At 38.1% G+C, this 23609-nt stretch overlaps 1 pseudogene; it reads right to left on the bottom strand.

The window, feature by feature from the left end:
- Positions 1–21572: 21572 nt before the first annotated feature.
- Positions 21573–22508, bottom strand: LOC123591655 (annotated as a pseudogene).
- Positions 22509–23609: the final 1101 nt, after the last annotated feature.

The following is a 23609-nucleotide window of genomic DNA, read 5'->3' as shown; positions in this document are numbered from 1 at the left end:
CATTAATGTGTTTATTCAATATTTTTGAGCATCAATTCTGTGCCAAGTATTGTGCTTATCACTGACTATGAAGATAAAGAGAAATGAATGCAATACTAATTTATGGCATGAAATGATACTAGATATGAAATATTTATTACAGTATTATAACTACATTTAATGCATTACTGAATGCTCAATAATAAATTCACTGCTAGCTTTTGAAATAACACATTTTTTAACGTTTTATTATTTAGTTTTGAGAGAGAGAGACAGAGTCAAGTGGAGGAAGGGTAGAGAGAGGGAGACACAGAATCCAAAGCAGGCTTCAGGCTCTGAGCTGTCAGCATGCAGCCCAAAGCTGGGCTTAAACTCACGACCGTGATATCATGACCTGAGCCGAAATCAGATGCTTAACCAACTGAGCCACCCAGGTACCCCAAGAACATATTTTTTTAATGCCAAACTAAGGATAATAAAAGTTTTAGCTATGAGGGTCTATGACCACAGCAACCTTAGTATGGACAATCCTCACATTAAATGCTCCATATTATATTCGGACCAAATTGCGTCACGATTTTTGGTTCAGAAAATGTTGTCAATGTACCTTTAAGGAAAAGGTGATGAGTCTAACCTAGAGTAATAAAATATAGTAAGATAATATTGTTTATTGCTTTTATACAAAATTAGAGAATATGGATGATGAAAGATTCATCTCTGTTCATAAATGAATTAAAAATAGTTAATATTAGGTATGAAATACTCAAAACAGTGATAATGGTGGATTTTTATGACTGTGAGGTCTTCTAAGCAGTGGAAAGGAGAAAGAACAAGAGAAAATAGAATATATGTCACTAATACTGTATTTAAAAATCAGTTATCATATTGCCAGTCTGATTTAGCCATGCTTTTTTCCTCAAGCAATGGAATGTAAATCACGGGGGTTTCTTCTCACTTTGATAATCTTTAATATATGGCATACCACATTCTGATACTCAAAAAAATATCTTTTAAGCATGTAGAAAATGTCCATGGCTATTTTATGTGACAAAAATAGATAAGATTGCTTTATAATTATTCTTACCTGAACTTATATTTCTTTTCTATCTTGTGAACTTTTTCATGTGACACTGCAGAGATTCAAATTCTTCTTCTTTCAGTCTAGGAAAGAAGATGTATTTTAAGAATAAAACTGTCAATGACAACGTCCAAAAGTAAACATCTCAAACATTGTTTAATCCCCAATAAAATAACAACCTCCTTAAGCATGGTATGACTATGTTCTTTGTTAGTGGCATTGCCCATAGGTCCATAACTTCCCATTACCTATTATTAAAGTTTGCTCTTTCTTTTATATAATTTTGTTTGAAAACCTGTTGTATCTGTCTTCCTGAACACTGAGTGAAAATGATAGACTAGGAATCTTTCTCTTGGAGAATTATAGGTATTTCTCTACCAAAATTGAAATAAGAGCCAATGAATCTATGAAATCAAACGCCATGAAAATCTCTGCCCCCATGCTGACATGTTTTGCCGGCCTTAGAATGACGATGGGGCAAATGGAAATTTAAGACCAGTAACAAGACTCCCCAGTCCCTGATGACCTACAAAAATAGCACTAACCAGAATCGATGGTAGTCACAGTGTTTTCCAATCCCATGAAACTATTTCAGAGAATTGCAGCATAAAGTTTTAAAATAAAGACACCAAGTTTTTGGAGGAAGAAGTCCCTCTGAGAGAGGACTGAAAATAAGTCAATTATAATTTTGTAACAAGAGCAAACTCCAGGGCCATCCCATGAGGACTACATGATGAGCACTTGTTGAATACTCTCGGGACAATTACAAAGTTATTTTGGACAAGACTCCTTGTTAGAAAGTTTTTTTCTTTATATTAAGCTACAGTTTGCTCTTCTGTAACGTCTACACACCTGATTGTTTTATTCTTTGTAACTTCTCCCCACCTCTCAAAGCCTCTACCCAAAATTCTGTTTTCTAAAGTAACACTGAATATCTCCACTTGATCCTCTAAAATTTCTCAAATGTTTACTTATTTTTGAGAGAGAGACAGATTGCAGGAGGGGGAGGGGCTGAGAGAGAGGGAGACAGAATCTGAAGCAGGCTCCAGGCTCCGAGCTGTCAGCACAGAGCCCGATGCGGGGCTGTGAGATCATGGCCTGAGTTGAAGTCGGATGCTTAACTGACTGAGCCACCCAGGCATCCCTCCATTTGATCCTCTAAATGACATCCTTTCAAAATTTAAAAAGACAAATACACTATTGCCCTATAGTTTTCTCATTTCTGGACTCAATGTTCTTATTTTTTTATTTAGATCTTCCTTCAACAGCAACTAAATGATTGCTATCTTGGTGGGGTCTGTCAAATAATCCATTGCCAATATTTGAGATCAGGCTGCATATAATCTATCCCCTTGAAATATCACTCCTAATTACTTGTGATTTATAACTCTTTTAAGGCATATAAGACTGAAGGGTTTTTTTAGCATATTGCCTTTTAATAATCTTGCAGGCAAAAGAAACTTGTTTTGCTTTGTTCTGTTTTGGCCTTATGTGAATTGCTCCTAAGTCTAATGTTCCCTGTTCTTGTTCTGTGGATTTTTCCTACCCCTTCTTCTGTCTGTTCAACTATTTCCCCCAAGTTTGCAGTATTTTATATTTAACCTTTTTTTATATTTTAGACTGTTGGCTTTAGCCTATATTTCTGTTATAAAAACCAATTCAAATATATTTGGGGACACTAATATTAGTGAGTTCCTCATGTTTTTAGACATATGGAAGTTATATCATATAGCCTTCTAAGTCTTCATTGATATAAGTTTTGGACATAACTAATTCCAGGTTGCTTGAGAAAGCTTCCCTACAGGTTTATGAAGATTTGTTAATCAATATAAGAAATGTATACTTGTTAAATCCCTGTAAATCCAGCCTTTTTTCACAAAGTCTAAAATATCTCATTAAAATACAGATGCATTATGTGATAAAATTCAAAATTACTAATGGTAACAACTTTTAATGAGCTCCTAGCCTATTTATTAAATTACTGTAACTAATAACACAATATTTTCTATTACATGAGAAAATGTTTTCCTTTTTTTAAATATGAAATTTATTGTCAAATTGGTTTCCATACAACACCCAGTGCTCATCCCAAAAGGTTCCCTCCTCAATACCCATCACCCACCCTCCCCTCCCTCCCACCCCTCATCAACCCTCAGTTTGTTCTCAGTTTAAGAGTCTCTTATGGTATGGCTCCCTCCCTCTCTAACCTTTTTTTTTTCCTTTCCCTCCCCCACGGCCTTCTGTTAAGTTTCTCAGGATCCACATAAGAGTGAAAACATATGGTATCTGTCTTTCTCTTTATGACTTATTTCACTTAGCATCACACTCTCCAGTTCCAACCACGTTGCTACAAAAGGCCATATTTCATTCTTTCTCATTTCCACGTAGTATTCCATTGTGTATATAAGCCACAATTTCTTTATCCATTCATCAGTTGATGGACATTTAGGCTTTTTCCATAATTTGACTATTGTTGAAAGTGCTGCTATGAACATTGGGGTACAAGTGCCCCTATGCATCAGCACTCCTGTATCCCTTGGGTAAATTCCTAGCAGTGCTATTGCTGGGTCATAGGGTAGATCTATTTCTAATTTTTTGAGGAACCTCCACACTGCTTTCCAGAGCAGCTGCACCAGTTTGCATTCCCACCAACAGTGCAAGAGGGTTCCCGTTTCTCTACATCCTTGCCAGCATCTATAGTCTCCTGATTTGTTCATTTTGGCCACTCTGACTGGCGTGAGGTGGTATCTCAGTGTGCTTTTCATTTGTATTTCCCTGATGAGGAGCGACGTTGAGCATCTTTTCATGTGCCTGTTGGCCATCTGGATGTCTTCTTTAGAGAAGTGTCTATTCATGTTTTCTGCCCATTTCTTCACTGGGTTATTTGTTTTTTGGGTGTGGAGTTTGGTGAGTTCTTTATAGATTTTGGATACTAGCCCTTTGTCGGATATGTCATTTGCGAATATCTTTCCCATTCCATTGGTTGCCTTTTAGTTTTGTTGATTGCTTCCTTTGCAGTGCAGAAGATTTTTATCTTCATGAGGTCCCAATAGTTCATTTTTGCTTTTAATTCCCTTGCCTTTGGGGATGTGTCAAGTAAGAAATTGCTGTGGCTGAGGTCAGAGAGGTTTTTTCCTGCTTATGAGAAAATATTTGTAATCCAGTACTTAAAATAATCAAGTCCAACACTGCTAATCAAGTTCAGCAATATAATTTTTAAAAGTATACTGCTACAGTGATAATTAATACTTGGAAACCTGCACTTCAACTTGGATACAACCAAAAAAAAATTATCCTACATAATTATCTTATTCTCCTGAACATTCGTATTATTTAACCTTCCAAATTTGTCTTTCTAAAATGTTCTTTTAATTTTTTCACTCTTTTCTTTTTTTGTTTTTTTTTTTAACTTTTTATTTAAATTCCACTTAGTTGCCATACAGTATAATATTAGTTTCAGGTGTACAATATAGTGATTCAACACTTCCATACATCACCCAGTACTCATCACAAGTGCATTCCTTAATCCCCATTACTTATTTCATGCATCCTCTGCCCCCTTCCCCTCTGGTAACCATCAATTTGTTCTCTATAGTTAAGAGTCTGTTTCTTGGTTTGCCACTCCTATTTTCCCTTTGTTCATTTGTTTTGTTTCATAAATTCCAATTATGAGTGAAATCATATGGTATTTGTCTTTCTCTGGCTGACTTATTCTACTTGGCATAATACTGTAGCTCAATCCATGTCATTGTAAATGGCAAGATTTCGTTCTTTTTATACCTGAGTAATTGAGTAATATTCTACTGTGTGTGTGTGTGTGTGTGTATGCACATACCACATCTTCTTTATCCATTCATCAATCAATGGACATTTGGGCTGTTTCCATGATTAGACTATTGTAGATAATGCTGCTATAAAAATTGAGGTGCCCATGCCCCTTCCAATCAGTATTTTTGTATCTTTTGGGTAAATACCTAGTAGTGCAATTGCAGGATCATAGAGTAGTCCTATTTTTAACTTTCTGAGGAACCTCCATACTGTTTTCCACAGTAGCTGCACCCATTTACATCCCCACCAGCAGTGTAAGGGGGTTTCCTTTCTCCACATACTCCAATATCTGTTGTTCCTTGTGTTATTAATTTTGGACATTCTGGCAGGCGTGAGGTGGTACCTTATTGTGGTTTTGATTTGTATTTCCCTGAATATGAGTGACTTTGAGCATCTTTTCTTGTGTCTGTTAGCCATCTGGATGTGTTCTTTGGAAAAGTGTCTATTCGTGTCTTCTGCTCATCTCTTAACTGGATTATTTTTTGGGTGTTCAGTTTCATAAGTTCTTTATAGACTTTGGATACAGCCCCTTATCTAATATGTCACCTGAAAATATATTCTCCCGTTCCATCAGTTGCCTTTTAGTTTTGTTGATTGTGTCCTTCACTGTGCAGATTTTTATCTGGATGAACTTCCAATAGTTCATTTTTGCTTTTGTTTCCACTGCCTCCAGAGATGTGTCTAGTAAGCAGTTGCTACAGCCAATGTCAAAGAGGTTGTTGCCTGTGTTTTCCTGAAGGATTTTAATGGCTTCCTGTCTCATATTTAGGTCTTGCAACTATCTTGAATTTATTTTTGTGTATGGTGTACGAAAGTGGTCCAGGTTCTTTCTTCGGCACATTGCTGTCCAGTTCTCCCAGCACCATTTGTTGAAGAGACTGTCTTTTTTCCACTGGATATTCTTTCCTGCTTTGTCAAAGATTAGTTGACAATATAGTTGTGGGTCTATTTCTGAGTTTTGTATTCTGTTCCATTGACCTATGTGTCTGTTTCTGTGCCAGCACCACATGGTCTTGATGACTACAGATTTGTAATATAGCTTGAAGTCTGGAATTGTAATGACTCCAGCTTTGCTTTTCTCTTTCAAGATTGCTTTGGCTATTTGGGGTCTTTTGTGGTTCCATGAAATTTTAGGATTCTTTGTTCTAGCTCTATGAAAAATACTAGTGGTATTTTGATAAGGATTGCCTTAAATGTGTAGATTGCTTTGAGTAGTATAGACATCTTAACAATATTTATTCTCCCAATCCATGAGCATGGAATGTTTTTCCATTTTTTGGATTCATCATCAATATCCTTCATAAGCATTTTATAGTTTTCAGAGTACATACTTTTTACTTCTTTGGTTAGGTTTTCCCTATCTATCTTTTGGTTTTTGTGCAATTGTAAATGCTATCAATTCCTTGATTTCTCTTCATTATTGCTGCTTCATTATTGGTATATAGAAATGCAACAGACGTCTGGACTTTGATTTTGTATCCTGTGACTGTGCTGAATTCATATATCAGTTCTAGTAATTTTTTGGTGGAGTCTTTCAGGTTTTCTACATAGAGTATCATGCAGATATGAAAGTTTGACTTCTTCCTTGCTGATTTGGATGCCTTTTATGTCTTTTTGCTGTCTGTTTGATGAGGCTAGGACATCCAGTACTGTGTTGAATAAGATATGAGATGAGAGTGGACATCCCTGTCTTGTTCCTGACCTGAGAGGGAAAGCTCTTAGTTTTTCCCTATTGAGGATAATATTATCTGTGGATCTTTTGTATATGGCCTTTATGATGTTGAGGTTTGTTCCATCTAGGCCTACATTGTTGAGGATGGATGCTGTATTTTGCCAAATGCTTTTTCTGAATCTATTGAGAAGATTATATGGTTCTTATCCTTTCTTGTATTAATGTGGTGTATTATGTTGATTGATCTGTGAATACTGAATGACCCTGGCAGCCCAGGAATAAATCCCACTTGATTGTGGTGAATAATTCTTTAAATGTACTATTGGATTTGGTTTGCTAGTATCTTGTTGAGAATTTTCACATCCATTTTCATCAGGGACATTGGCCTGTAATTCTCCTTGTAGTGGATTTTTGCCTGGTTTTAGAATCAAGGTAATGCTGGCCTCATAGAATGAGTTTGGAAGTTTTCCTATTTTTTGGAAGCGCTTGAGAAAAATAGATATTAACTCTTCTTTAAATGTTTTGTAGAATTTCCCCTGGGAAGCCATCTGGCATTGGACTTTTGTTTTTTGGGAGATTTTTGATTACTGATTCCATGTCATTGCTGGTTAGGGTCTGTTCAAATTTTCCATTTCTTCCTGTTTCAACTTTGGTAGCTTATATGTTTCTATGAATTTATCCATTTCTTCCATATTGCCCAGTTTATTAAGCATATAATTTTTCATAATATTCTCCCATAATTATTTATATTTCTGTGGTGTTAGTTGTGATCTCTCCTCTCTGTGATTTTACTTATCTGGATGATTTCTGCCTTTTTTTCTTTTTCTTTTTTTTTAATAAGTCTGACTAGGGGGTTATCAATTTTATTAATTTTTTCAAAGAATCAGCTTTTAGTTCCATTGATCTGTTTTGGTGGGGGTTTTGTTTGTTTCTATATCATTTATTTCTGCTCTAATCTTTATTACTTCCCTTCTCCTGCTTGGTTTAGACTTTATTTGATTTTCTAGTTCCTTTAGGTGTAGGGTTACACTGTGTATGAGACTTTTTTTGCTTTTTGAGATAGACCTGTATTGCTGTATGATTCCCTCATATGACCACCTTTGCTGCATCACAAAGGTTCTGGACTATCATGTGTTCATATTAATTTGTTTCCATGTACTTTTTAATTTCTTTTTCAATTTCCTGGTTAATCCATTCATTCTTTAGTAGGATGTTCTTTAACCTCCATGTATTTGAGGGCTTTCCCAATTTTTTCCTATGGTTGACTTCAAGCTTCATAACATTGTGATTGGAAAAGATGCATGGTATGATCTCAATCATTTTGTACTTGTTGAGGCCTGATTTGTGACCCAGTGTGTGATCTAGTCTGGAGAATGTCCCATGTGCACTTGAAGAGAATGTGTATTCTGCTGCCTTAAATTGAAATGTTCTGAATATATCTGTTAAGCCCATCCAGTCCAGTGTGTCACGCAAAGCAACTGATTCCTTGTTGGCTTTCTGCTTAGAAGATGTGTCAATTGATGTAAATGTGGTGTTAAAGTTCCCTGCTAATATTGTTTTGTTATCAATGCGTTTCTTTATGTTGGTTATTTTATATATTGGGGTGCTCCCAAGTTGTTGGCATAAATATTTATAATAGTTAGGTATTCTTGTTGGGTAGATCCCTTTATTATGATGTAGTGCACTTCTTCATCTCTAGTTACAGTATTTGGTTTAAAATCTGGTTCATTTGGTAGAAGTACTGCCACTCTGGCTTTCTTTTGACATCCATTAGCATGATAGGTTGTTCTCCATCTCCTCACTTTCAAACTGCTGGTGTCATTGGGTCTAAAACGAGTCTCTTGTAGGCAGCATATGGATTGGTCTTGTTTTTTTTTTTTTTTAATCTATTCTGATACCCTATGTCTTTTGATCAGAGCATTTATTGCATTTGCATTTAGATTTATGATTGATAGATATGAATTTAGTACCAATGTATTACCTATAAAGTCGGTGTTTCTGGAGATTTTCTATCTTCTTTTCTAGCCTTTGTTGCTTTTGGTCTTTCTTACCCACTCAGAGTCCCCTTTAATATTTCTTGCAGAGCTGGTTTAGTAGTCACAAACTCCTTTAGTTTTTGTTTGTCTGGGACACTCTTTATCTCTCCTTCTATTCTGAATGACATCCTTGATGGATAAAGTATTCTTGGCTGCATATTTTTTCCCATTCAGCACATTGAATATATCATGTCACTCCTTTCTCGCCTGCCAAGTTTCTGTGGAGAGATCTGTTGTAAATCAGATTTGATTTGTCTTCGTGTATAGATTAGGGATTTCTTTTCCCTTGCTACTTTTAAGATTCTTTCCTTATCTCTGTATTTTGCAAGTTTTACTACAATATGTCTTGGTGTTGGCCTGTTTTTGTTAATTTTGATAGAAGTTCTCTGTGCCTCCTGGATTTGGATGTCTATTTCTTTCCCCAGGTTAGGGAACTTTTCAGGTCTAATTTGCTCAAATAAACTTTCTGCCCCTCTTCCTTCTCTTCTTCTGAGACTCCTAAAATATGAATGTTATTGTGCTTTATAGAGTCTCTGAGTTCCCTAAGTCTACATTTATGATCCAATATTCTTTCCCTCTTGTTTCAGCTTCATTATTTTCCATAATTTTATCTTCTATATCACTAATTAATTCATCTGCTTCTTCCATCCTTATGCTCATTACCTCCAGTCTGTTTTGCCTCTCTGTTATAGCATTTTTTATTTCAGCCTGACTAGTTTTTAGTCCTTCTATCTCTGCAATAAAGGACCTCTCATTACCTCCAGTCTGTTTTGCCTCTCTGTTATAGCATTTTTTATTTCAGCCTGACTAGTTTTTAGTCCTTCTATCTCTGCAATAAAGGACCTCTCATTACCTCCAGTCTGTTTTGCCTCTCTGTTATAGCATTTTTTATTTCAGCCTGACTAGTTTTTAGTTCTTCTATCTCTGCAATAAAGGACCTCCTGGTGTCTTGTATGCTTTTCTCAAGCCCAGCTGGTATCCTTATGATTGTTGTTTTAAATTCTTGTTCTGGCATATTACTTATATCTGTTTTGAGTAGATCCCTGGCTGTGACCTCTTCTTGTTCTTTCAGTTGGGATGAGTTCTTCCATCTTGGCATTTTGCCTAGATCTCTGTCTTCTGTGTGTTAGAAAAGCCTGTTATGTTTCCTGCTCCTGTTAGTAATGGCTATATTAAGAAGAGGTTGAGGTGTCTGGGTGGCTCAGTTTATTAAGTGTTTGACTCTCAATTTCTGCTCAGGTCATGATCTTGCAGTCATGAGATTAAGCCCCATGTTGGGCTGACAGCACAGAGCCTCCTTGGGACTTTGTCTCCCACTCTCTGTGCCATGTTCATGTGCTCTCTCTCTCTCTCTCTCTAGCTCCCTCTTGGTCTCTCTCCCTCTCTCTAAATAAACAAATAATTTTTTAAAAAGAGGTCATATACTGGCCAGGGTCTGGTGCTTCAGGAAGTTTTTGTGGTATATGCTATGTTCACTCTGCTGATGTGTTTTGGCTGTTCTTTCTCTCAGATCAATCCTCCACAGAGTTTCTCCTTGCCTGCCTTGGGGGTTATTTGAACTTTATCCACTGTGTGGCAGGTGTTAACTAGGAGTGTTTTGGTCTGCTTGCTAAAACAGACCAGATCCTATTCCCCCTAGAGCTGAAGCTTTGCAGCACTCTATGGCCAGTAGACTTGGTGGGTTCAGAGTGTCTGTGCCAGTCTTCTGGGGAGGAAGCTTGCTGCTGCTTTGATTATCAGGCATATTTGCCCTAGTTCAGAAGCACCTGCAGAGTGCAGGGTGGTGGGGCTTGGTGTAAGTGGCTCAAGTCTCCACTGTTAGCTCTGTGCTACTCACCGAAGTCCTTCCATGATGATGGGCAGGGGTAAAAATGGCGTCAGTTTTCTCTCTTGTCCCTAGAGAGGGGAGTTCAGGCCTGCCAGTTTAGGAAGCCCTTAAGAAGAGCAAACATTCTTGCCTCTTGTGTCCCAGGCTTCCATCAGATCCCTGTCTTCACCATGTCTGTGTCTGAGCCATCTGCCCACCAAGTGGCCCAATGCTCCTGTGTTTTCTCTCAGGCACACCAACTAGGTTTCAAAACTCCAAATTTTAGGGAGCCAGCATGCCACAGAACCATGCTGATCCTCTGTGCCAGTTTGTCCTAGAAGGGCAGTCACATGACCACATACGGGTTTGCAGTTTGTGGCAAAGAGCAACAAAAAGTGCAGCGTCCAGGTTAGTTGCCCTCAGCAATCAATGAATGGGGCAACTCAATGGTGCCTGCCATCTCTTTTGACCCCTGAGAGGCATTGTCACTTCTCCCAGATGTACTCCAATAAAGGAAACTGTCTCACAGTGCAACCCCAGGGGATTCTCAGATCATGCTGTCCACTCCCAGGCCTCTGCCCTCCTTCTCCACAGGAGCACCTCTTTACCTGTCAGGCTCCACCTTGGCATTGGCGCATGTTTCTAAAACTTCAGACTTTGAGCTCTGCTGTTTATAAAAATTTGTGATTATCAGCTCCTCTCATTTTCTTTGTTAATGGTTTAAGGGAAGCATTTTTCTTATGCAATGCTCTGTGCCCTTCTATCTCTCTCTCCCTCTCTCTCTCTCACTCTCTCTCCCTCCTTCCTCTCTCTCCCTGTCTCTCTCTCTCTCTCTCTCTCTCTCTGTCTCTCTCTTTCTCTCTCTCTCTCCCTCCCTCCTCTCTCTCCACTCTCCCTGATCAGGGCTCTCTCCCTTATGCAGGAGATGCAGGTGATTCTTTCCTCCCCAAGTCATGTCTCTGCACCTCCTACCTTCCATGAGGTAGCCTCTTTTCTCCCTGTAATTGTGCAGTTTGTTCTATCAGTCCTCAGGTAGATTTCATGGATGTTCACAATGATTCAATATTTATCTAGCTGTGTTTGAGGGACAAGGCAAGCATGAGGTCCTCCTATTACTCCACCATCTGAATTAGCATTCCCATGTCCCTCCTTTCTTAAGAAATTTTGTTAGTTCCCAATTTTTATTTAACAAATTTGGCTTTTTATTACTCTCCAAATTAAAACCTCATGAAACCAATGGGCTGCCTCACTTTGAATCCACTCATCTTGCTCTGTCTAGGCTTAGTACCCTGACTTCAATTATCCCTGATTCTTTCTCCTTGAGTCTAGGTCTAAATCCTACCAACATCTAAGACCCACTTCAGATCTGTGCACTATACACGACTGTCTTGCTTCAGTAACCAATTTCAGTACCTCTTGTTCCTACTCTTTTTAAATATAGTTATAGTTATTCCACATATTATAGTACCTATCTATACTTTGATTGCTTCATATGTATAATTTTTTCATTCCCAACTGGATTTTGAGCTTCCTTAGGATGGAATTCATTGCTTTGCAAGGCCTTTAGCACCTACCACAATTTGGAGTGCATCATAAATACTCATTTATTGTTTATTTATTGAATTCACTTATATCTCCTTATTCTAAAAAAGGCTTTTGGAGTAATGTGCAGCAACAGCAGTGAAAAATTTTTATGTTAAATGTACTGAAAACTCAGTTTGTGTAAGGCATTTTTCTAAGCACTTTTATAGACTGCATATTTTAATCTCAAAATAATGTTATCTACTAGTCTCAACTTCTTAGGTACTATTTGTGTCATTGCAGAGATGGTAAAACTGATGTGTAGAACAATTTAATATCAATGGGAGGAGCCCATGCTAAATCAGGAATTCTAGCTTCAGAAACAATATTCTTAACCTCTTGATCCAAATATTCAATTTGTAATAACTACGGTGATGATAACAGGCACTAATTATATATTTACAACAGTTAAGCTTTTCAGAATAGGCAAGATTAATTCCGTTTTCTAATGAAAGCTGATAATGGTGATATTTAAACTTTCTCTGTGCTCTATGTTAAATTTCATCATTTTTTTCATTTTTTACTGGAAAATCACCACCAGATCCATCCCTTCTTAACTATTTTTACTGCTACATTGGTTATCCAAGTTTGAAGACATTTCTTCCCCAATCTAAATCTCATACTGAAACTAAATAAGCAGATGAGGTGGTATCCTACTTACAGTTAAAGAACGTAATAAAAATTCGTGCTTGTGAAAAAGTTTACTCTACATCTGCAATGGAGTAGAACTTCAAATATCTTCAGGAAAAAAAGGCAGAATTTTTTTCTTTCGTTTTGGATCTGTTCCAAATATAACCAGATTTAAGATTTATTAGACATAAATTTCATATTAAAAAAACAAAAATCCAAAAATAAATAAATAAAATAAAACTTAAAAAAAGATTTATTATACAGAGTTCTGGAATAAAATCAGTGAGACATTTTTTGAGAATGGAAACTTTGTAAGTAAATTTTAGCAGTAACTTATTCTGATGTGTCCACTTTTCTGAGCAGCATGCATATCTAAACGCCTACATGAATATGTTGGTTACAAAAAAAAAAAATCTCCAGATAACAGAATGAATGACACTAACTTTTAGCTTAAAAGGAAAAAAAATGTAGCTCTACTCTATCACATTTAGGATCAAAATCTGATGTGACAAAGACCCTGCATTGCCATGAATATAAATTTTAAGATGGAGATTTTGAAACAGCATAAACACTGTCTCTGGCACACAATGAGTTCACCAAATGTTTATATAATTAAAGATCCTAAAAATTATGTTGAAATTTTGCAGGTTAACCCACACTTGAAGTAAAAGGCCAATGATAAGTCATAGAAAATGAATGATAAAAAAAACAATGTAACCACTAAATAAAATTAATAAATAGGTAAAAATTGAATTTAAAACTTGTCTCTATATATGTTTTTCCCCTTTCTATTAATTTTCCCCTTAAAGGAAAAATAAGGGGCACCTGGATGGCTCAGTTGGTTAAGCATCCAACTTCAGTTCAGGTCACGATCTCGCAGTTTGTGACTTTGAGCCCCACATCAGGCTCTGTGCTGACAGCTCAGAGCCTGGAGCCTGCCTCAGATTCTGTTTTCCTCTATCTCTGCTCCTTCCCCACTCACAGTCTTTCTCTCTCAAAACTAAATATTAAAAAAATTTTAATGAAAAATAATATTTATACAGATATATGAAGACACACTAGTGTTAAAAGTAGATATCTCTGGAAAATAAGCTTATATGTGTAATATGTATTTTATGTTTTGAATAGGAAAAACTTTTACATAAGATACTATTGTTTTAATAGTGTAGCATCTGAAGTATTACTTATTTAAAAGGCTAGTAGAAGTTGTAGAATTAGAAGGTCCCTGGCAGATTTCACCATGATGGTACTGATAGGCAACTCTAGATCTACAGATTAAAGAAAAGGAGTGGTGTATGAAGCTAGCGTCATGGATATTTTAGCTGGAAATACACATACGATATACACCACATATCAGAATAGATGTCATATCATGATGTAAAATTCACCAAAGAAATGGATAAATACCTATGTCACAACTTATAACACTTCACCTATACTGAGCTTGCTGAACAAAAGTCACCTACAGTAGCAGAACAGAACTGAGTTTCAATTCTCTCTTTCATTGTGTAGGAATTCTTCTCTTCCATCTTGCTAACCTTCCATAACTAGAGTGTAGGAAGGCAAAAGGAGAGCAGAGAAATTCTCATTTGATGGATACTGTTATTATGATCTACCCAAACCACTCACACACCTCGTAAATCTTGAAAAAATGACTATTTCACTAATGGGTTTCTGTAGGTTCTTCAGAAACCCTCCCCAGCTCCTGAATATCTCTCCCTTGTGGTTCTCTTGGATCTATGTGTCCATCACCACATGAACGGATAAAGAAAATGTGACCCATATATACAAAGGACTATCATTCAGCCACTAAGAAGAAGGAAATCCTGCCATTTGTGACAACAGGGGTGAACTGTGGAGACATTATGCTATGAGAAATAAGTCAGGCAGAGAAAGACAAATACTTTATGGCCTCACTTATAGGTGGCATTTTAAAAAGCCAAACATAAACAGAATAGAATGATGGTTGCCAGGGGCTGAAAGGTGGGGAAACGGTTGAGGATAGTCAAACTTCAAGGGTGAAAACTTCTAGTTATGAGTAAGTTCTGGGAACTTACTATACAGTAAGTGCCTATAATTAACACTATGCTACCGTATACCTGAACTTTACTAATAGAATAAATCTTATATATTCTTACCACACACACACACACATTTTTTTAAGTAACTGTCCGAGGTGATGGATTTTTTTTTTAACTCATCTTATTGTGGTAATCGTTTCATAATATACACATACCAAGCCATCATTCTGGGCACCTTAAATGTATACAGTGTTACACGTCAAACCTACCTCAACAACACTGGAAAACAGTGATACCAACAAAAGCCAATATTTAGATATCACGACAGAAAGTCAATACATCTTACGTTGCATTAACATAAAGACATGTATTCACAACAAAATAAGGAGGAAATGCTCATGAATTGTTTGTTTATTTTTTAATACAATTTATTGTCAAATTGGCTTCCATACAACACCCGGTGCTCAACCCAACAAGTGCCCTCTGCAATGCTCATCACCCACTTTCCCCTCTCCCCCACCCCCATCCACCCTCAGTTTGCTCTCTGTATTTAAGAGTCTCTTATGGTTTGTCTCCCTCCCTCTCTGTTTGTAACTTTTTCCCCCTTCCCCTCCCCCTGGTCTTCTGTTAAGTTTCTCAAGATCCACATATGAGTAAAAACATATGATATTTATCCTTCTCTGACTGATTCACTTCACTTAGCATAACACCCTCCAGTTCCATCCACGTTTGTTTGTTTAAATGAAGTTGAATAATGGAGATTGTGTGTCTGGAAATTCCTAAGATCATTGAAAAAGTGACAAACTATTCCTGGTCTCTGGTACTGTAAGATTCTTCTGAGCATTTTCTCAACCAAGAAAATGTACTACCCATTGACAGTGGCTTTCCAATTAACTTGATTTTCAGTGCACTTCAGTCAGGGGGTGTGAGATTGAGAGCATTTGAGGGGATGGTACCTGTTACTCTGTGTGGCTACTCTGAGGGACTGTTCCTTCAGTGAACATACTGTGTGACCGTGAAGACAGACCGTGGACTGACAGCTAGATGAATTCATCAAATACTCCTTCAAGAGCTCTTGTGGGCGTTGGTGACATGACGTAGCCCAAAATCCACACTGTGCAGCATTGTGGCAAACACAATGTGTTGTACAAATTTAATACAATATAAATGAAATCTGTTTAAGGAAAAAAAAAAAAGCTCCCTTAACAGACTAAAGCTTCCCTCACAAGAACTGTGGTGTGTTTATATTGGTCTATGTTATTGGTCAGTATCCAGTGTGTTGGAGGGACCAAAGATTAACTTTGTACTATTCCCTCAGTTATAGTTCACTGACTTGTTTTCAAATTAGCAAACCTCTCTTTCCCTCTGTTTCTCTGTCTCTGTCTCCTTTTCACTGTACTTTGGAATTGTACTTGATTTTAGAGTCTGCACAGTCACAGCAGGGGCGGGGGGAGTTGCAAGGAGCGGGTATATAAGGCTCCCATTACATTTTCATCAAAGTTTCCTTGCTTGCACTGACCTATAAATCAATAAATTGATAAGTATGCTATCCCTTCCTCTGATGTTTGTTTTTTTTTTTAATATAGGTAAGTAGGGCACTGCCTAGAATTGCATATCATACTTATGGGTAGTACTTTTTCAGTTATTTATCAAAGTATGAACACGTTGAGTATTTTGCTTGTACTGTTCCATTCTGAGCTATAATAGTTCATTGTATAATTGAAGAAAAGATTTCTTCATAAATAACTTTCAAGATGAATATTCACCCAATTGAATCCAAAATAATCTTTCAAGAATTATAACTACAAGGGAGAAAAGATATATCTGAAGGTACATGGAATAACTTACAAATGTAATAATTTTCTTTTGACAAAGGAACGACAAAAACAACTTTAGTCTATGTGATTTGCTTATGGTTATTGATGTTCAGAGAGAGAACTACTTCATAGCCGATGTATGTATTTGTAAATCCACAGTCAAGAATAACTGGGGCTCTGAAAGTTTTCTGGCACTTCTTTTAAAATTATGTTCTGGTGTGCCATTAGCTTTATCATATTAATTCGTAGGTTAGCATTTCTATACAAGGAATCAATATCAAAGACCTATCAAAAAGAATAAATAAAACCATAGGAATAATATTTTTCGTTTTCATTTTACCTTTAATTTTGGTAGTACAAAGGTTAAATGTGGCTACGATGCAAAAATCAAAATCATCTTAAGATTATTTACATTAATAAAAAAATTAAAGAATACCTGGGTGGCTCCGTTAGTTAAATGTCAGCTCAGGTCATGATCTCACAGTTCATTGGTTTGAACCCCAGGTCAGGCTCTGTGTTGACAGCTCAGAGCCTACAACCTGCGTCGGATTCTGTGTCTCCCTCTCTATCTGCCCTCCCCGACTTGTGCACTCACTCTCTCCCCCTCTCTCCTGCCCAACTCCCACCTGGGTTGGGCAGGTGAATCCTGGGATGAGAAACACCTGGGTGTCCTGGGTGCCAGAAGCCCCCTGGTACCTGATCATCTATAAGGAGTCTGGATTAGGTCATCTATCAAGCAAGCCCCTCTCATGGATACCTCTTTCCCCCAACTCAGAATCACAGCACATCAGCCCCTCTCCCCAGTGGCTCCGGTAGATATAGAAAAGGGGCTCTGGCCCAAAGGCTGTGCAGCTGAGGGACCTCACCAAGCCAGAAGGAGGGAATAAACTGGGAGTGTCACGGCCAGAAATCTATAGCATTCCAGGAGGCCCAAGCACCAACACAACGAAATGGTTTCTGTTGTAGAACCCTGGACCCAATCAAACTTCTGCCAAGGTCCAAGGCCACGGTAACCCCAAATCATCCAATCATTGGAGACCTCTAGGCCAGCATATCATATAACTTCAGGCAGAGGAAGCAAAAAATTGGCAGGTAAGTGCCTAGGGGTAATAATGAGCAATGCCACTCTCATTTCCACACGTTTGTTTCTGGACCCATGAATCCTAGCTAGGGAAGAAACAGTGATATTCATTGGATGCTGATTTATGCATATACAGCCTTCTGGAGAACAATGCCCCAGCCCTGCAAGGTATTGTCACCTAGTTGGTGATATAAATAGGTCTTCCAAAGGCCATTCCACCATTTTAGCAGGACAGCTGCTTCAAGACGGTGGGAAACATGTTAAGACCAGAGAATTCCATGAGTATGGGCATGTTGCTAACCTCTTTTTGCTATGAAGTGAATTCACTAATCAGAAGCAATGCTGTATGTAATGCCATGATGGTAAATAAAGTATTCTTTTTCTCCATACAGTAGTATGGGCAGAAAAATACTGTATTTTTCTCCATACAGAAAAATACTGTATTTTTCTCCATACAGTAGTATGGGCAGAAGCTTTACACTCAAGGAAGGTGAATTCATGTCTAGAATGTGTATTTCAGTTAGAACAAAACCCTGCCCCTTCCTTGATGGAAACGGTCCATTGTTACCACCAACCTGCTGCTAGGTAGCTGGTTGACTACCTCAGGGAAAGGACCATACTGGGAACTCAGTCTTAGTCTCTGCTACTAGCAGATTAAGCATTCAGCAGTGGCCCTAATAGGTCAGCCTGGTGAGTGGAAGTCCATGTTACCAAGCCCATGCATAAACTCTATCCTTGCCACCATGGCCACTTTGTTCCTGAAATCATTAGGCAATGACAGGGTGGCTAGGGAAAGATGCTGATTAATGTCCACAGAATGGGCTATATCTTCTCCACTTGATTATTAATATCTTCCTCTGCTGAGGTCATCCTAAGGTGAGCATTCCCATGGAACACAAATATCTTCACATTTTTTGCCCATTCAGAGAGATCTTTCTACATAACTCTTCCCCAAATTTCCTTGTCACAAATTTTCCAATTGTGTTCCTTCTAAGTGCCAAGCCATTTACAGAAACCATTGAACACAGACAATGAATCTGTATATCATTGCATGTATGGCCACTTCTTCTAAGAAAAGTGAACAAACAGATGCACTGTTTGAAGTTCTTCCCACTGGGAAGATTCTTGTTTGCTACTGTCCTTCGGGACTGTCCCAGAAAGGGGCTGGAGAACTACAGCCATCCACTTTCAGGTGGTCCTTGCATATCATGCAGAAACATCTCTAAAGCAGGCCCAACACTTCTTTTCCTCTGTCAGTTGACCACAGAGAACTCCCCATGAAGCCATAGGAGCAGCCTGGGAGAGGAAGGCAGTGTAGCAGAAATGGGAAACATGGGTGTTTGGCTGCTTCTTCAGGTTCTTTTCTTGTGCCTTCAGGGCCTGCTTGAGCCTGATCACATATATACTGCCTCCATTTGATGATGGAGCACACCCAAATTTATGGCCTGGCAAGTCAGACAAATACCCAGTTCATGGTTGTCACCTGAGGTTGCATGGTAATGTTCAGTCTCTACCAAGGTCCAGTAACACACCAAGAGCTATTTCTCAAAAGGAAAGTAGTTATCTGCAGAATATGGCAGGGCTTTGCTTCAAAACCCTAAAGACCTATGCTGTGGCTCATCTATAGAGACCTGCCAAAGGTTCCAAACAGAATCTCTAGCTGCCATGACCTTTCAAGCACCACTGGATCTGCTGGATCATGTGTTCCCAATGGCAGAGCAGCTTGCACAAGCAGCCTGCACCTGTTGCCCAGCCTTCTCCTGTTCCTGGCCCCACCCCAAACTAACAGCTTTTCAAGTCCCTCCATAAATGGGTCCGTGTAACAAACCCAAATGAGGAATAAGCTTTCTCCAAAATTCCAAAAGGCCCATTAGGTGTTGTGCCTCTTTTCTGGTTTTAAGAGGGACTGGATGCAACAAAATATCCTGTACCTCAGAAGGGATATCTTGATATGCCCCACACCTGAAATTTCATTGACGTAAAAGACTTCTGAATTTTAGCTGGATTTATTTCCCACCCTCTGCCATGCAAATGTCTTACCAATAACTCTATAGTAGTTGCTACTCCTTTATCCCTACATCCAGTCAACTTAATGGTAGCAATGTAAGGGAACAGTGTGATATCTCATGGAAAGGAGAGGTTATCAAGATCCCTGCCAACTAAATTATGACAAAGGGCTAGAGAGCTGATGTTCTCCTGAGGTAGGACATAGTATTGAACCTGTATTGCTGGCCTTTCAAACTGAAAGCAACTGTTTCATATGTTCTTTTCTAAGAGGTTTTGACAAAAAGCACTTGACCTTCCTGGATATTTTTTAAAAAAATAAGCTTGCCACATGGTCCAGACTCTGCTGCTTGGCTTTCCTGGTCTAGTAAATCCAATGGAGCTACAACATTTTATAGTAGATCAATATGCCTAGAGTCAATGATATGCTCCAATAAGATTTTAAATAAAAATAATCCTACATTTTGAAACAAAGGGTTTTCTTCCTCAAAAAATGGGGCACCTGGGTGGCTCCGTCGGTTAAGCATCTGACTCTTGGTTTCTGCTGAGGTCATGATCTCACAGTTCGTGGGTTCAAGCAGCACTACAGCATTCTGTCTGCTGATAGTGCAGAGCCTGCTTGGGATTTCTCTCTCTCATTCTTTCTGCCCTTCCCCTGCTCACGTGCTTGCTCACTCTCTTTCTCTCTCTCTCTCAATAAATAAATGTAAAAAAATCAAATACTATGTTGTGAAAAGGTGTGGTTTTCAAAAGAGTTCTAGTGGACTCTGAATGCCTGCTCATAATGCACTAGACAACCCTGGAACCTGAGCTGCTCACCTAAACTGGGCATTTTGAGCTGAATCATAAAGTGGGCATTTCCAGAAGTACTCCAAATCACACATTTTATTAGTGGAACTGGAAAACTAACAGAGCCTTAAATCATAAGCAATTTCTATTAACAGGTTATTCACTCTCCCAATACACCTGCTCTGTCACATGGCTGGCCCAATAACACACGTCTGTGGCTTCTTTGAGAGTTCTCTATGAAAAATTGACTTAGAAAAAAAATCAGGCTTGCTTTCCAGATGCCTTGTCTTTTCAAGTACCTGATTACTCAAAATAAATACCTTTATAAAACAGAATCATCTGTTGAATTACCACTATTCAGCTAAGAAACAAATCATTATAAGATTATCAAGTTATCCATTATTTTCAAATTATTTTCTCTGATTATATGACCAGTTTAATGTTTTCACACTGATAATAATTTTTTACCAGAATCTACTGTTTTGAGGAACAAGGAGTAAAGATATGGGTGGTATCTCTCATTTATACCAGAAGACCCACTTAAAAATATCAGATTCCTATGTTTAGGGCTGTAATATTTATTGGCTTAGAGAATTTTAGTACCTATTGGAGGAATACTCCTACCAAGAGACATAATGTATTTCAGTTGAATTAAAAGTAGTAGTTAAGATGCATACTGATTTTAGATTCCAAATGCCACTAGCCAAAGAAGTGGATTATGGAATAGATTGAGATTATTAACTCCGAATATCAAGGGAAATAGATTACAATAAGGTGGAGAAGGGAAAATGTTGTATTTTTAAAGGTGATGTACTTACCTTTTATATATTATTATATCTAATGGTAATGGGTAGTGAATACAATGTTGGACACATTGGACATTGGTCACTGATAGATACAAGAAGTTACCATGAGTGTCTGAGACTGCTCAACATTCCACCAAAGTAATTTTTCATCTTACTAAATTGTATCCTCCTTTACCCACTAGCATAAAGTTATACCTAGAAAGAGTGAGAAGTTTATTTCTGTTTGTAGAAGGGCTACAAATTGCATTGATGCTGAAGATATAACACTGCTTTTAGGGAAAAGTAAATAATGGATGTACTATTCCTTCAGTGAAAATAATTCATTGTGGGATAATCAACTTAAAGGACTCATAAGTGACTCACGCTTAACCCCATATTAGAAGCAGATCAGAATGAAACAATGAAAGGGGGAGCATTAATGAGAAAATCACAAGAAAGTAGAATTAGTATAGAGATTTTTTCTTCCATAGGATTTTTCCCAAAGCTTGCTTGACATCCTTGTTTCTTAAAGAGTAGATCAGAGGATTTAACATGAGTGTGACCAATACGTAAAATACTGAAGCCACTTTACGCAGTTCAGGATTGCTTGGAGGTGTGAGATACACAAAGGAGACAGTCCCATAGAGCAAACTTACCACTCCCAAATGGGAGTTGCAGGTGGAGAAGGCTTTCTTTCTCCTTCCACTGGAAGGGATTTTCAAGACTGTGGTCAAATGTACATGTAAGATACTACAATAACAACTATGGTAGGCAAAATAATGAAGGCAGCCAAACTAAGAGACACCATCTTATTGACAGAGAGATTGGAACAGGAGATCTCAATTTGGTAAGAATCACAGTAGAAGTGATAAATGACTCAGGAAGCACAGAAAGACACTGAGAATGTTGTGCTGACTTGGAGGATGGAACTGAGTCAGCCACAGAGATAGGAACCAGCCATCAGCTGAGTGCAAAGGCGTCTTGACATGTGCACACTGTAAAGAAGAGGGTTGCATAAGGCAATGAAGCGGTCATATTCCATGACTGCCAGGAGAAAAGCTTCTGTAACCATGAAAAATGCATAAAGAAACAGCTGAGCCACAAAACCTACAAAAGAGATAGTCTTTTTCTCAGACAGGAAGTTGACCATGGCTTTTTGGGCAACAACAGTGGAGTAGGAGAGGTCAATGAAGGAGAGATTGCCTCGAAAGAAACATTGGTGTATTCAGCTGGGAGTCTGTCACAATGATTGCCATCATACTAATGTTCCCCAAAAGAACCATGCCATAGACCAGTAGGAATAGGAGGAAGAGGAGAATGTGGAGCTCTGGATGAACCCTGAAGCCTACAAGAATGAAGTCAGTTACATCTGAGTGGTTCCCTGCCCCCTTATCACCCATGGCAAGAACCTGATAAGAGGTACAAGACAAGATTAAACATTAAATTTTCTATCTATTTACTGGTATCATAAAATATCCTTTTTCTCCTGTGGAAGACATTAAAAGTTGTGTTCTCCACTTGTGTTAGGTATGATTTGCCCCGCCCTTTTATAGAAAGTAAATCTAAGGTATATTGTGATTGTCCATCAGCACACAACATGTAAGTTACCTAATTCATAGTTTTCTTTTGTTTTAATTTTTTTTAATCTTTATTTATTTTTGAGAAAGAGACAGAGTGTGAGCAGGGGAAGAGCAGAGAGAAAGGGAGACACAGAATCCGAAGCAGGTTGCAGGCTCTGAGCTGTCAGCACAGAGCCCGACGCGGGGCTTGAACTCATGAACTGTGAGATCATGACCTAAGCCGAAGTCGGATGCTCAACCGACTGAGCCACCCAGGCGTCCCAATTCATAGTTTTCTAATATGACTCTCCAAATCCAATGCTCTTCCCATTTAGCACATGTGACATTTACGCATAAAGCATTATTTCTTTGTATCTGTTTAGCTCTTCACTTTATTTTTGTGGTAAGTTTAATATATCTGAAAGTTTTAGACACGTGTAAGTATTTGTTCTCATCTTTAATTTTAATTTTATATTCATTTTATTCTTGATAATGCTTCCAATTTATGATAGAAGGACCTAACTAAAGAATGAAGTAAAACTCCATGAAACAGGCACCTAGATGGATCAGTTGGTTAAGCATCCGACTTCGACTCAGGTCACGATCTCAATGTTCATGGGTTCGAGCCCCACATCAGGCTCTGAGCTGACAGTGCAGGTCTGCTTCAGATACTCTGTCTGCCTCTCTCTCTCTGCCCCTTCCCTGCTCGCTCGCTCTCAAAAATAAACATTGAATAACTTAATTAATTAATTAAAACTTCATGAATAGACATTAGACCCAAATAGAGATTAATATTTAAATAGTTTGTGAGAGTTAAAAAGAGGTTACCCCCAAGATATTTAGTTTGGTATCCAAAATAAAAACGTTGGAAAATAGAATGCATCATCACCTTCTTGAAGTGGACAAAGCTCAGACATGCCACCAGGAGGAAAGATCCATGGA

The sequence above is a fragment of the Leopardus geoffroyi genome, chromosome B4 (genome assembly GCF_018350155.1).
Source record: "Leopardus geoffroyi isolate Oge1 chromosome B4, O.geoffroyi_Oge1_pat1.0, whole genome shotgun sequence".
In the NCBI taxonomy this organism is placed as follows: domain Eukaryota; kingdom Metazoa; phylum Chordata; class Mammalia; order Carnivora; family Felidae; genus Leopardus; species Leopardus geoffroyi.
Note: the sequence above shows the minus strand (reverse complement) of the source record. Positions and strands in the feature narration are given on the sequence as shown.